Source organism: Heterocephalus glaber, unplaced genomic scaffold, assembly GCF_053883595.1.
Source record: "Heterocephalus glaber isolate CG9 unplaced genomic scaffold, H.glaber_assembly_v1.0 deba00001479, whole genome shotgun sequence".
Taxonomy (NCBI): domain Eukaryota; kingdom Metazoa; phylum Chordata; class Mammalia; order Rodentia; family Bathyergidae; genus Heterocephalus; species Heterocephalus glaber.
The window spans coordinates 2,812,360-2,823,540 of NW_028258316.1; positions in this window are offsets into that span (position 1 = coordinate 2,812,360).

Sequence of the window (11,181 nt, forward strand, 5' to 3'; positions counted from 1 at the left end):
AGCATGTCCTGGCACCCTGCTGGTCACTGGTGCACCTGAGATCTGGGGCTGGGAAGGAGAGACGGGGGCAGGAAGCCAGAAGAGGGGCTGTAGCCCCTGACTCCCGGGGCCTGGGTGGGCAGAGGTGTCTCGCTGGAAGGGGCCACGAGCTGTGGACTCTGGGGAGGTGGCTCAGGGGTTTCCAGGACAAAGTTGGGAGCAGCAGGGCCCAAGCAGGACGGCAGCACACGAGTTGGACTGAGCCCCCTTGCTGTTCTGAACCAAGTCCTCCGAGTCCCACTCAGCGTGCACAGTGACCGGTAGGACAGGAGAGGAATGGGGAGGAAGTTCTTTGCTAACCACAAGGCATTGGTCTTGGTTCTCCCTGGAGAACGGGCTGGACAGAGACGGGAGGATAATGGCCACACAGGACACTGCAGCTGGACCAATGGGGCCAGTCGGCAGGAGACAGGAGGACTCCCGGAGCCAGCAGCCTGTAGGCCCTGATCAGCAAGGCTGGGCTGGCCCAGAAATGCCTTCTGACTTCCTTCTGTGACGCTTCCATACCTCCACCCCAGCTGACCCTGCTAGCTGCCGGCCTTGGTCTGCGGCAAACTCACCACTGGCTCACCTGGTGTGAACATGAGTCGTGATGTGTCAACTTGATAGGATTAAGAAATACCTAGGGAGTCAGGCATGGTGGTGCACACTGACCTGGGAGGCTGAAGCAGGAGGTCTACAAGTTTGAGCCCAACATGGGCAATTTAGTGACTCAGCAAGACTCTGTCTCAAAATAAAAAAGAACTGAGGATTTAGCTCAGTGTGAAGGCCCTGGGTTCAATTCCCAGGACTACACAAAGGAAGGAAAGAGGGAAGGAAGGAAGGAAGGAAGGAAGAGATAAGAAAAGAAAAAAGGGAAAAGCAGAGTCTAGGAGACTGGTAAAGCACACGCCTGCATGTGTCTGGGTGGCCATGGAGGCGTGGCCTTGAAGTCTATCTGGTGCCTGGCCCCTTCCTCTCTAGCACTGATTCCTGGCTCTGCTTCCTGCCCACCATGAGCAGAGCAACTTTGCTCCACCACACCCGTCCGCCATGCTGTTCCTGCCCTGGGGCCAGCCGACCATGGACTGAACCTCCTAAAACCATGAGCCAATTTAGACCTCTCCTCCTTGAAGTTGTGGGTGTCAGGTGTTGCGTCTCAGTGACAAGTGACTAAGACTCCGAGAGGCTGAACGGCTCCCCTCTTGGGGCCTAGGGTGGGGGGCACTGAATGTGTGAGGAGGAGTGTGTCTGAACGTGGTCACCCAGAGCCTCTGCATGAGGTATGGGCAGGGGGTGGAGGAGAGAGACCCTGGCTCTTGCATCCCCGCACTTCCTCACTGTCTGGGTCTTACTGCAGGAAGGAAGCCCTTACTCCATGTCATCTGAGAACAGGTGTGGGCACGTTTCTTGAGAAGAGACGAGGTGACTTGGGACTTCACTCTGTCCTCAGTGTTTAGCATCCTTCCAAGCCGTCCAAGAGCAGATTAAAAATGTTTGGAAAAGAAATCTGCATCTGTACCAAACACGCAGGGGCTCTTTTTGCTCATCACTAGTCCCTAAACGTTACACTGTAACAGCTATTTACATAACACTTATGTTGTGTTAGGTATTACGGGTAATCCAGACATGATTTAAAGTCTCCAGGAGGATGTGCGCAGGTTACATGCAAATGCTGCGCTCTTATATAAGGACTTGAGCAAGCCCAGGTTCTGGTTTCCATGGGGACCTGGACCAGCCCTGCGGGTGCTGAGCGGGGAGGGCCCCACACCCTCATGCATGGTTTATAATCGCCCAAAGGAGAGTGGGGGTCCTGAGGGAGGGAAGGGGGAGCCCTGGGAGCTCCTGCCAGCTGCCCCCCATCCAGAAGATGAAACGTTTTGTTTGCATCTCAGTATCTAACCTTCCACCTTGCCTCGGCTGCACATACAATGCACAATGTGTGAATGGACGTAAGTCACAAAACTTCCCTTTTCCATATTTTGACTCATTAAATAATGTTATGAAAGAACACAAGCCTGAGTTTCATAACTGAAAAAGACAATTTACAGGTCTGCTTCACAGCACTAAGCGTCTGCCTCGTGAAATCAGGATGAAATGCTGTGAGCGGTCGCGGCCGAGTGCGCTCCCAAGACGCATGCGCGGGCGACGTGAGTTACGTCTGACTCTCAGCTGGGCGGAGTGTGTGTGCCAGGCACCTGAGGCAGGTGGCCACCGCAGTGTCCTCCCCTGCACACCGCGTGCTGTCATCCACGCTTCCCATGCGGTGCTTGAGCGAGGACATCACAGGTGACAGCACCCAGGTGTCTTGAGGTTATCCTACGCTCACAACACAGTGCACGTTTACAGCCTAGGGCCCCGCGCCACTCGCTGCCCGGAGCTGCATGTGACCCGTGGGCCTTGCAGTGGACGTGTCTGGCCTCCCTTTTATACCTCGTCCCCATCTTCGTCCACACCACAAGTCTGAGTGCAGAAGACACCGGGGAACGACAGCCATAGCTGCCACCTCGTCTGTGACCCACGCTCAGTCAGCAAGGGAGCCAGGGCTGAAGTATGGGTGAGGGGAGCAGCCAGTGCCCTAGCGCTCACCACGGCCCTCACCCAGAGTGAGGCCCGGCCCGCCTCGGCCCCAGAAACCCTCGCTCCTCTCCCCTCCCCCAGGGGGCAGAATCGGGGCTGGGGGTGACACCCGGCCGACAGACAGACAGGAAGAGCAAACCCACCTGATCTGCTCAGGCCCCCTGGGACTGGCTGAGTGGAGCTTGGAGGCCACATGGAGCTCACACTGGGCCAGGGCAGAGGGGCTCCCTGGTCACCAAAGACCCAGGATCGAGGCACCCAGCAATGGCCAGGAGCAAAGGGCTGTGCGAGGCACCGTGTGTAAACACCCGTAACCAGCTGAGCAGGTGGGCATCAGCAGGGGGATTGGTGTTGGTGGTGAAGTTGAAGCCCCAGCTGGAGCTGGGCCTGGGTTCAAACCCTGCCATGTCATGCCTAACCGTGAACTCGAGAGAGAAAGCAGACTCCGTTCTCAGTCGGAAGAGCGATTATGACAGCATTCGCCCCTTCTGAGCGTCGCGCGGGTCAGTGGGGAGCATTTGGCCCCGGGACTGGTGCCCAGCATTTTGGCCTTCAAGTCAGTGGTCCTGGAAGGCGGTGTGGGCAGGCAGAGATAAATGCACCCTAACAAACCTGTACTGGAGGCTGGTTTGGGGATTTACGGGAAGTCTCAGGGATCCCTGCAGACCCCGCCAGCTCCCATTCGTTGCTCATGTCTGATGTTCGTCACAGCTGAGAAGCAGTCCTGGCCCGGGGCTGCTGTCCACTGAACGGCACACTCTATTTGGATTCCACTCACTTTTTGCCAAGACGCTTTTCCTGCCGCAGGATTCCATCTGGTCACCGTGGTACATTTTGTTGTTGTGACCCTTTGGACTCCTCAGGGCTGTGGCTGTGTCTCAGACTCTGTTGCGGATGAGCTGGAGGTACTGGTGTGCCAGCCAGGCGTGTACTGAGTGACTGGACGCTGTCTGCTGCGATTCTCAAGCTGCCCAGGCGGTGGGCTTGGTGGAGGGCCCCCTGTGGAGGTGCTCTCGCTCCACGGTCGCAGGGTGCGCGGTTGGTCGGTACGAGCCGTCACGGCTGGGGTGACTGTGATTGGATGACTGGCAGCTGGGGTCTCTCCTGCGTGAACTTACGTTTCTGTTTCCCAAAGGCGTTTTCTTGTCCAAGCTTCTTGCAGACACAGACTCCCCAGGGCAGGGGCCCTTCATCCTGCACACACCACTGATGATGTTTGCTGTCTGTCATCTACGAGCGAAGGTATGGTGTGCCGTGGACTGCCAACTGCATGGGACTGGGCCATGCAGGGGAGTTCCCCAGCGAGGCCGTCTCCAAATAATATGAGAAAGACTTCTTCTGTCAGATCTCAGCGCCACCCCCTTTTCTCTCTCCATAGATGTTTTCAGAGCATCACTATGTCTTCACTTCCCTCCCCCTGTGGAGCTCAGGTAGAGCTGCCTACAGCCATCTGCCTCCCTTTACAACGGGAGCATCCGGCGCTGCCAGCTTTGGGCCCTGAGCAGGCTCTGCCTTCTGGATCCTGGACAGGCAGCACCGTGGCCCACCTGGGTCTGCCTCAGCCCAGGTCCAAGTCCTCCTGCTTGGGCTCCGCCCCGGAAGGTGCATCCTCCACGCACAGTGGAGGGAACCTGGCACGTTTCAGGCCGAGGCTGTTGTGATCCCATTTTCCTGCCTGCACACGCAGCTCTGACTGCAGCCCCCTGGATCCCGCCCATCCCTCAGGAGCCGAGGACGGCAGGGGGCGTCCTGACTTCTCTAACCCTGGAGCCCTGCTCTGCTGTGTAGGCGAAGACGCCTGTTCCCGGGGGTTAAATAACAATGCAATGCGTCTGCACCTGAGACTTCCAGGGCCGCAAAATGAGGCTCACAAGGACTGCGGCCACCGTCTGCTGCCTTATTTCTGTGGTTATTGTCACTGTCATCACTGCCACCCACCGTCCTATCAGGAGGAGGCAGCATCCGGAGCCGGGTGTGGGAAGAGTCTCACTGGCTTCAGCCTGTGTCGAGGACGGCGTGAGGCATACTTGTCATGGCCTGGAAGGGTGACCTGCACTCTCGGTTCCTCTGCCCTTGGAGCGGCTACTGGGCATTGCCCCACGTGACTCCACGCTGTGCTCGGACACAGTGACAGGGATGTGGTCCCCTCCCCTCCCCCTGCCCCGTCCTCTGTCAGCCAAGCGCAGTTTCAGCAGACCTCCTGCTGTGCTAGTGCGTGGAGCACCTTGGTGCCTTAGCTGCACCTTCACCCCATAGGCCGATGCCTCAGCCTTTGGCCACGTGTTAGTGGGACCCCAAGCTGGAGGTCGAATCCCATTCCATCTGCTCAGCTTCTGTCTCTGCTCCTAGGCTAGAAATTCCAGTCGTCTTTGTTGTCCTGGGGGCTGAGCTCAGTTCTATACCAAAGTCTTTCCCCACCCGGGCAAATAAATTGCCTTGCTGTTTAAGAGAGTCTTGTGCCCGATTTTTCACCGTGGAGATCTAGGTGCTCCCCCCTTTTGGCTGTGAGGACCCCTGAGGCTGCAAACATAATGTGCAAGCTTTTATGTGGCCCTTTTAGGTGTTTCTGTTTCTCTCGGGCAACACACAGGTGTGGAGTTGCTGGATCCTACAGCTAAAAATCAAGTTTAGTGGGATGGCTGGTCTCTTCTGCAGCAACCCTAGGCCCAGGCTGTCCCTCTGTCTTTGGCAGGTTAGGGCCTCAGCTGTGCCCTAGGCTTCTCCCTTGGGACTGGGAGAATTCTCCCTGGGAAGGGGCAAACTCAGGATAGGAAAGGACTTGCTAGCTATACACAGGCCCCAGGAAATGGGGAGAAGGGAAGGGCTGGGCACCCTGGCACTGCAGGGGACAGACTGCGTGAGGCTGCCTCTCAGACCCCCAGGAGGACCCTGCATGGGGACCTCAGGCAGGCAGTGGCACTTCCAGATCCCATTCCTTTCTCTAATTCAGGGCGGTGGGGCCGCAGACCCCCTCCCCGCCGAAGTCAGTCCTGGCCTGCCAGTCTCTGTCATTTTAATTAAAGTCAGGCCGAGCCATGGTTTAGACAGTTGCCATTATTAGCACTAAATCAAGCGCCGATTCTAAGATATAGGTCCCCTGAATGTGAAGAATAGCAGAGCTGAGGAATAAATATTTGAAAAGGATGAAGGAGCCGTGAAATTGCATCCCTTCAGCTTCCTTAGCATGGAGTTCAGCCGGGCCCATTTCTGTCCCACCTTCTGACCTATGTCAGGGAGCAGAGTTCCCCAGGGCCGGGAAAGGGAGGTCAGGCATGAGGGACAGTGTGAATTCTGCAGAGCGATCCTCTGGGGGTCCACACACTGCTCGGGGACACCAGGAACTGGGCCAGTGGACACAGCCAGCCTCCCAGTCTAAGGAGCACAGGGTTCCTAAACCCTAGAGCCCTATGTGGGGGGCAGAGGAGGTCATAAACGCTTCTAGCTCCCTCCCTGAACGCCCTCTGATGGCGTGGTGGATCCTGGACACACTCTGTCGCTGTGCTCTCCTGGGTGGACTCACGAAGTGAAGACAGGGTGAGGAGCGATGCACTGTGGAGAGAGAGTGTGAGCAGCAGGCATTCGGGTGCCCGGTGTCTCCTGTGAAGGGAGCAGATGTGTGTGTTCAGAGAAGCAGAGCCACTTGCTGGCGTTTATGACAGCCTAAAGGACGGAACCCAGGTTTGCGTCACTCAACTCGGCTCATCCACCTGCGTTTTGCAGATTCGAACTCCCTTGAAAACGGCAGTGCATCAAGAACAGAGCTGGCACACAGGGGGTCCTCCCGCAGGCACTGCTGTCATCAAATCCTGGCAGGGCTCAGCTTCCACCACGCCTGGGCAGGGCCTCCAGCCCTTCCCACCCACAGCCAGCTGGATGGCCCAGGTCTCCAAGCTCTCGGCCAAAGGGCCCCACCTGCCTTCGGTGTCCAGTTCACGCATCCCATGAGGGTGTCAGCAGGCAGCAGAGACTCACTGCCTCAAGGACAGATGGAGTCCCTGCATGGGGCCAGGCTGCCCTCTCGGGGCACAGGGGAGGGTAGAGATGGCCTTTAGTGGCCTTTCCTGGGGTGGCACTTGCAGACGCACAGCTGGAACCACCTTCGACCTCCTCCTGTCCAGAGCCCGTTAGCTTCGATGCTGCACAGGAAGGAGAGGGGAAGACTTCCCTAACGGGCCAGGGAGGCCAGGTGTGACCCAGGTGCAGGCAGTGGCCCTCAGTGATGACCAGGGCGGTGGGGAGGGGACCTGTATACATGGCTGTCTGTGGATGTCCCCTAGCTGGGTATTCAGGCAGCCCAAGACACAGCCCATGGCCTGCCTGCTCTCTGCCAGCCACCGCCCTCTGCTCCTGTGAGAGGGGTGGAGGAGACCTTCGTTTGTCCAGGGCCTGAGCCCCTGGGGCTGGGCTAGATTGAGATGGGGAACTCAGTCCTGCTACCTGTGACAAGCTGCCATTCTATATGCGGGCAGGAGTGGGCAACTTAGGCGTCATTACATTCACACCATCAAGTTGTTTTGTCAAGAAGCCACTGGGTATTAGCGGATTAAAAAATGCAAATTTGTGTTCTCGTGGGCAAGGGAAAGTGGATTTGTGAGAAGAACACGCCGTGGCCTCGTCGCTTCAGGGCCCTCACCCATCAGATGGGAAACCCCTTCCCAGGGGTGTGCCAAGGGGAAGGAATAACGAATGTGCTCAGGCTTGCGAAGCCAGGGGCTCCGCACTGAGGGGAGGTGTTATTAAGTCAATGTATTACCTGGGATGTCCCTTCCAGCCAAGCCCATTCCAGATCAGTTCCACTGGAAAGTGACTGTGGAGAATTACACTCCAGGAGTCTGCGCTTGGGTGCTCGGTGGCTTTGGGATTCTGCTTCCCCGGGGCCTGTGTGGGGTGTTGAGCGATGACCCCACCCCTGAGACTGCAGATGGCACCATCCACGGAAGCAGGTTGGTGCAGGTGTGATAAGGGGTGGAAACAGGAGGTGGCCCTGAGTTACTGGGTGAGTCCCGAGTCACCACCAGGGTGCCTGAAGGAGGGAACCAGAGGAGGCTATGTGACAACACAGGCAGAGGTTGGAGGGTGTGGCTGTGAGCCAAGGAATGCTGGGGCCACCAGAAGGTGGGAGAGGCAGGAAGGAGTCTCCCCTAGAGCCCCCCGGAGCCCGGTCCTGCCTGCATCCTCCACTGGACCTCCGCCTCCAGCCTGTTAGAGAATAAATCTGTCTGGCTTTGTTTGTTTTGCAGTGCGGGGGTCAAACCCCAGGCCTGCTCCGCAGTCTTTGTTCAGCAGCCCATGGACCGACTGCCGGGTGGGAAGCGGAACGGCATCTGCAGGTGGCCAGGCGGCCTGTCCCTGGGCTGCCTCAGTGTGGTCCAGCTCAGGGTCTGGGTGTTGTTTTCTCTGAGGCACAGACGATGCCCGCTGCCTTGGGAATGCAGACCTTGGCTGAGACTGTTTTCTGGCCACTCCATGCAATGAACAAGAGTGGTTATGCCTCCCAGAGCCAGGAGCTTGGCTCCAAAAGTAGAGTGTCAGACATCTCAGCAGGGGCAGAGACCGCAGGTGCTGTCCTCCCTGTCCATCCTGGGCTGCACCTGCCACCTACAGGTCGAGGAAGCTCCCCTGTCTGGGCCCGAGTGTCCCATTCTGCCAGTGGCCGCTGGGCCAGATGACTTCCGTGGGGGCCAAGCGAGGGCACTGGGCCCCATCCAACTGTAGGGCACTGGGCTGGTGGCTGCCTACTGCCTGTCATCCTGCACCAGCCTGTCCCAGGGCCTGGGCGGGACTGGTCCTTTAGCTGCTGGGCCCCCTGGGTGCTGGGCAGAGCTTCCCACTTCCCATGAAGCGAGGAGCAGGTCAGTGGCTGCCTGGGGACACAGGGAGGGCTCGAAGCCGAGCTCTAGGACGTTGACGGTCCAGTGGCTTCAGGATGCAGGAAGGGACTGTGGCAGATGACAGAGCACAGGCAGCATCAAGGACAAAGAGCCCCAGGGCTGCTGCCTGATTCCAGCCACAGGCCTGGGGCAGTCTGACCCATGCTGGCCTTGCCTGGAATGGGAAGCTGGGTGCTGGGCTTGGAAACACTTTAAACCCACGTCTCGATGCCCTCTGCACTCAATCTCATTAGCAGGAGAGGGTTTGGCAGCTGACTGCTGGGCCAGGGTGCCTGGAGAACCTTTTCTTGATTGGATTCTGCACGTTTATCTCTCCAGTGCTAAAGTTTGGTGACTGTGGAAAGGGATGGGAGAGAGCCAGGCTCAAATTTTTGTGGCTGAGTCCTTTCTGTCTGAAGTGAGGACTTATCTGAGTTAACCCAAATACATTGATAATCAAATACCTTTGGCTCTAAGCCTCTTTCCTCTGTGGATTTCAGAGCATTTCTGAGCTGAGAGACAGGGATTCCTTGGTGGATTGGACTCTCCTGGCCGGCCATCCGTCATTTCAGCACACTCAGAATAACAATAATTAAGCAATAAGCATATCGGCTCACAGGCAAAGGCCGAGCCACAGTTGCGACAGTGCTGTCTCGTCTTTCCCTCTCCTGCTCCCAGACACGGGTGGCTAAGGGTTTGAACTTAGAGGCTGGTGGCCCGTGGGTTGCAGCCAGGTGGGGAGCTTGCCCTTTGGGGTCCTCAGTGGAGGCACAGACCCGCTGCTGGCCAGCATCCTCTCCTCCTTGGACCGTGATTTATAGCCTCCCTCGCCTCCCCTCTCCTAACCCCTTGTTTGAGCTGCTCCTCCTCCAGCGATGCCCAGAGGGCTGGCTGCTGGTGGCACTGAAAACAGGGACCACAGAGCCCCCAGCTCCTCCACACACCTGCTCAGGAGGTGTCGCCACCTGTCAGAACCGAAAGCATCTTGAAAGCAATTTGCACGCTTGCACATTTGGGGAAACTGAGGGCAGAGAGAGCTAGAAGCAGAACTGGGGATGCTTGGATGTCCCATGCGTCCACTCTGTCACTCTGGGGCCTGGGGACAGTCACCAGCTGGGCTGGCATCACCTGGGCCATGTGGGGTGGAGCTTGGATGGCGGGTGCCACACAGGAACCAGCGGGTGCCACACAGGAACCAGCGGGTGCATACTTCCTACATGCAGTGAGATCTCGGCTCTGCAAACCAGGTGAAGCCTCAATCTTGGGAGGACGTATGGCAGGAGGTAGAGCCTAGGGGCAGCTCACCTGCCCATGACACCTTCGGGCATGGCCAGGTCCCCTCCTCCCTAAGTCTGAGTCTCCAGGCTGCAGGTGAGGCTCGAGAAGCCGAGGGCCTCATTCAGATCCTGGGAGAAGCAGAGGAGATGGTACCCATGTGGCCTGCTCTGCGCCAGCCCAGCTAGGTAGGTGCCCCTTTCTGTCCCCAGCAGCCACTTCTGTCACCTCTGCTTGGGAAGATTGTGGCTCTCAATATCTTATTATTCTGTATCTGTATTCTCCAGATTCTCTGTGTGGTTATGTATCGGCTTCCTAGTCCAAAAACAGTAAGCAGCTTGGAGCTAGCTGCAGGCCCCTCTGGCACCTGCTGGTGGAATGTGTCCCTATTAGGCCCAGGAGGCCCCTGCCCCACCTGGGGCCCCTGCAGAAAAACTTCCCAGCGGACCCTTCTCCCCCTCCTCTGGAGACTGACACCTGTCGCCTTGAAATAGAAATGCTGACCACTGGCTCCGCAGCGGCATGGGGGCTGTGTGTGCCAGCCTTGTCCATTGCTAGCCTCCCCTCTTCAAAGAGCAGCGGAGGACATTTGTTGCCAAGGTTTCTGACAGATCCGTGCCCTGCATGGGCTTCCTGCTCACTCAGACAGCATGTTTATCACGGAGAGACGGCAGTGGCCAGGCAGGGCAGGTGGGTGCAGGGCCAGCTAGACGTCCATCGAGTGAACACCAGGGCACCCATGGAACCGTGACCAAGCAAGGGACATGGTGGAGCATGGCCTTGACCTGAAGGGTGAGCTGGGAACAGAGCGCACAGGGGCAGGAAGGGGGACAGAGAGAGGCTCACAATGGCAGCATTGCCTCTGCACGGACCAGAAAGAAAACCCCCAGTCATGGAGGCAAATGTGGGGAGGGAGGGGAGGCGGAGCAGGAGCTAGCATCTGGCACTGTGGAGTGGACCCGGGGCGTAACTCTGACAGCTGTGGGGACAGAGGTGGATGGGGCCTCCTCAGGAGACCTCCAGTCCCCGGTGTCACGTCTGTGCCCCACGCCCTGTGTCCTGCAGGGCTCAACAAGGTGACAGGTTGTCTCCCGCACTGAGGTGACGATGTGGGTGGCCGAGGTCCTCAGGCTTAAGATGCACACAGAAACCACGCGGCAGTGTGGAACTGTGTTCTCCTGGTTGCTGGCCTGGAGATGTGGAATGTGAGGGCCCAGGAGAACTCTGCATTTAAACAAGGTTCCTGCAGCGGCTGCTGAGGACACCTGGACCCTCAACTTGAGAAGCAGCAGCCTGTGGGGTGGGGGGTCCCTGGGGTGGTCTGCAGTTTGTTTCCAGGAGGATGTGATTTGCTGTCTTACATAGGAGCCACCAGGGAGCCCAGGTGGCCTGGGGGCTGAAAGGCACAAAGATGACGGTGTCCTTACCCAAGGAGCCC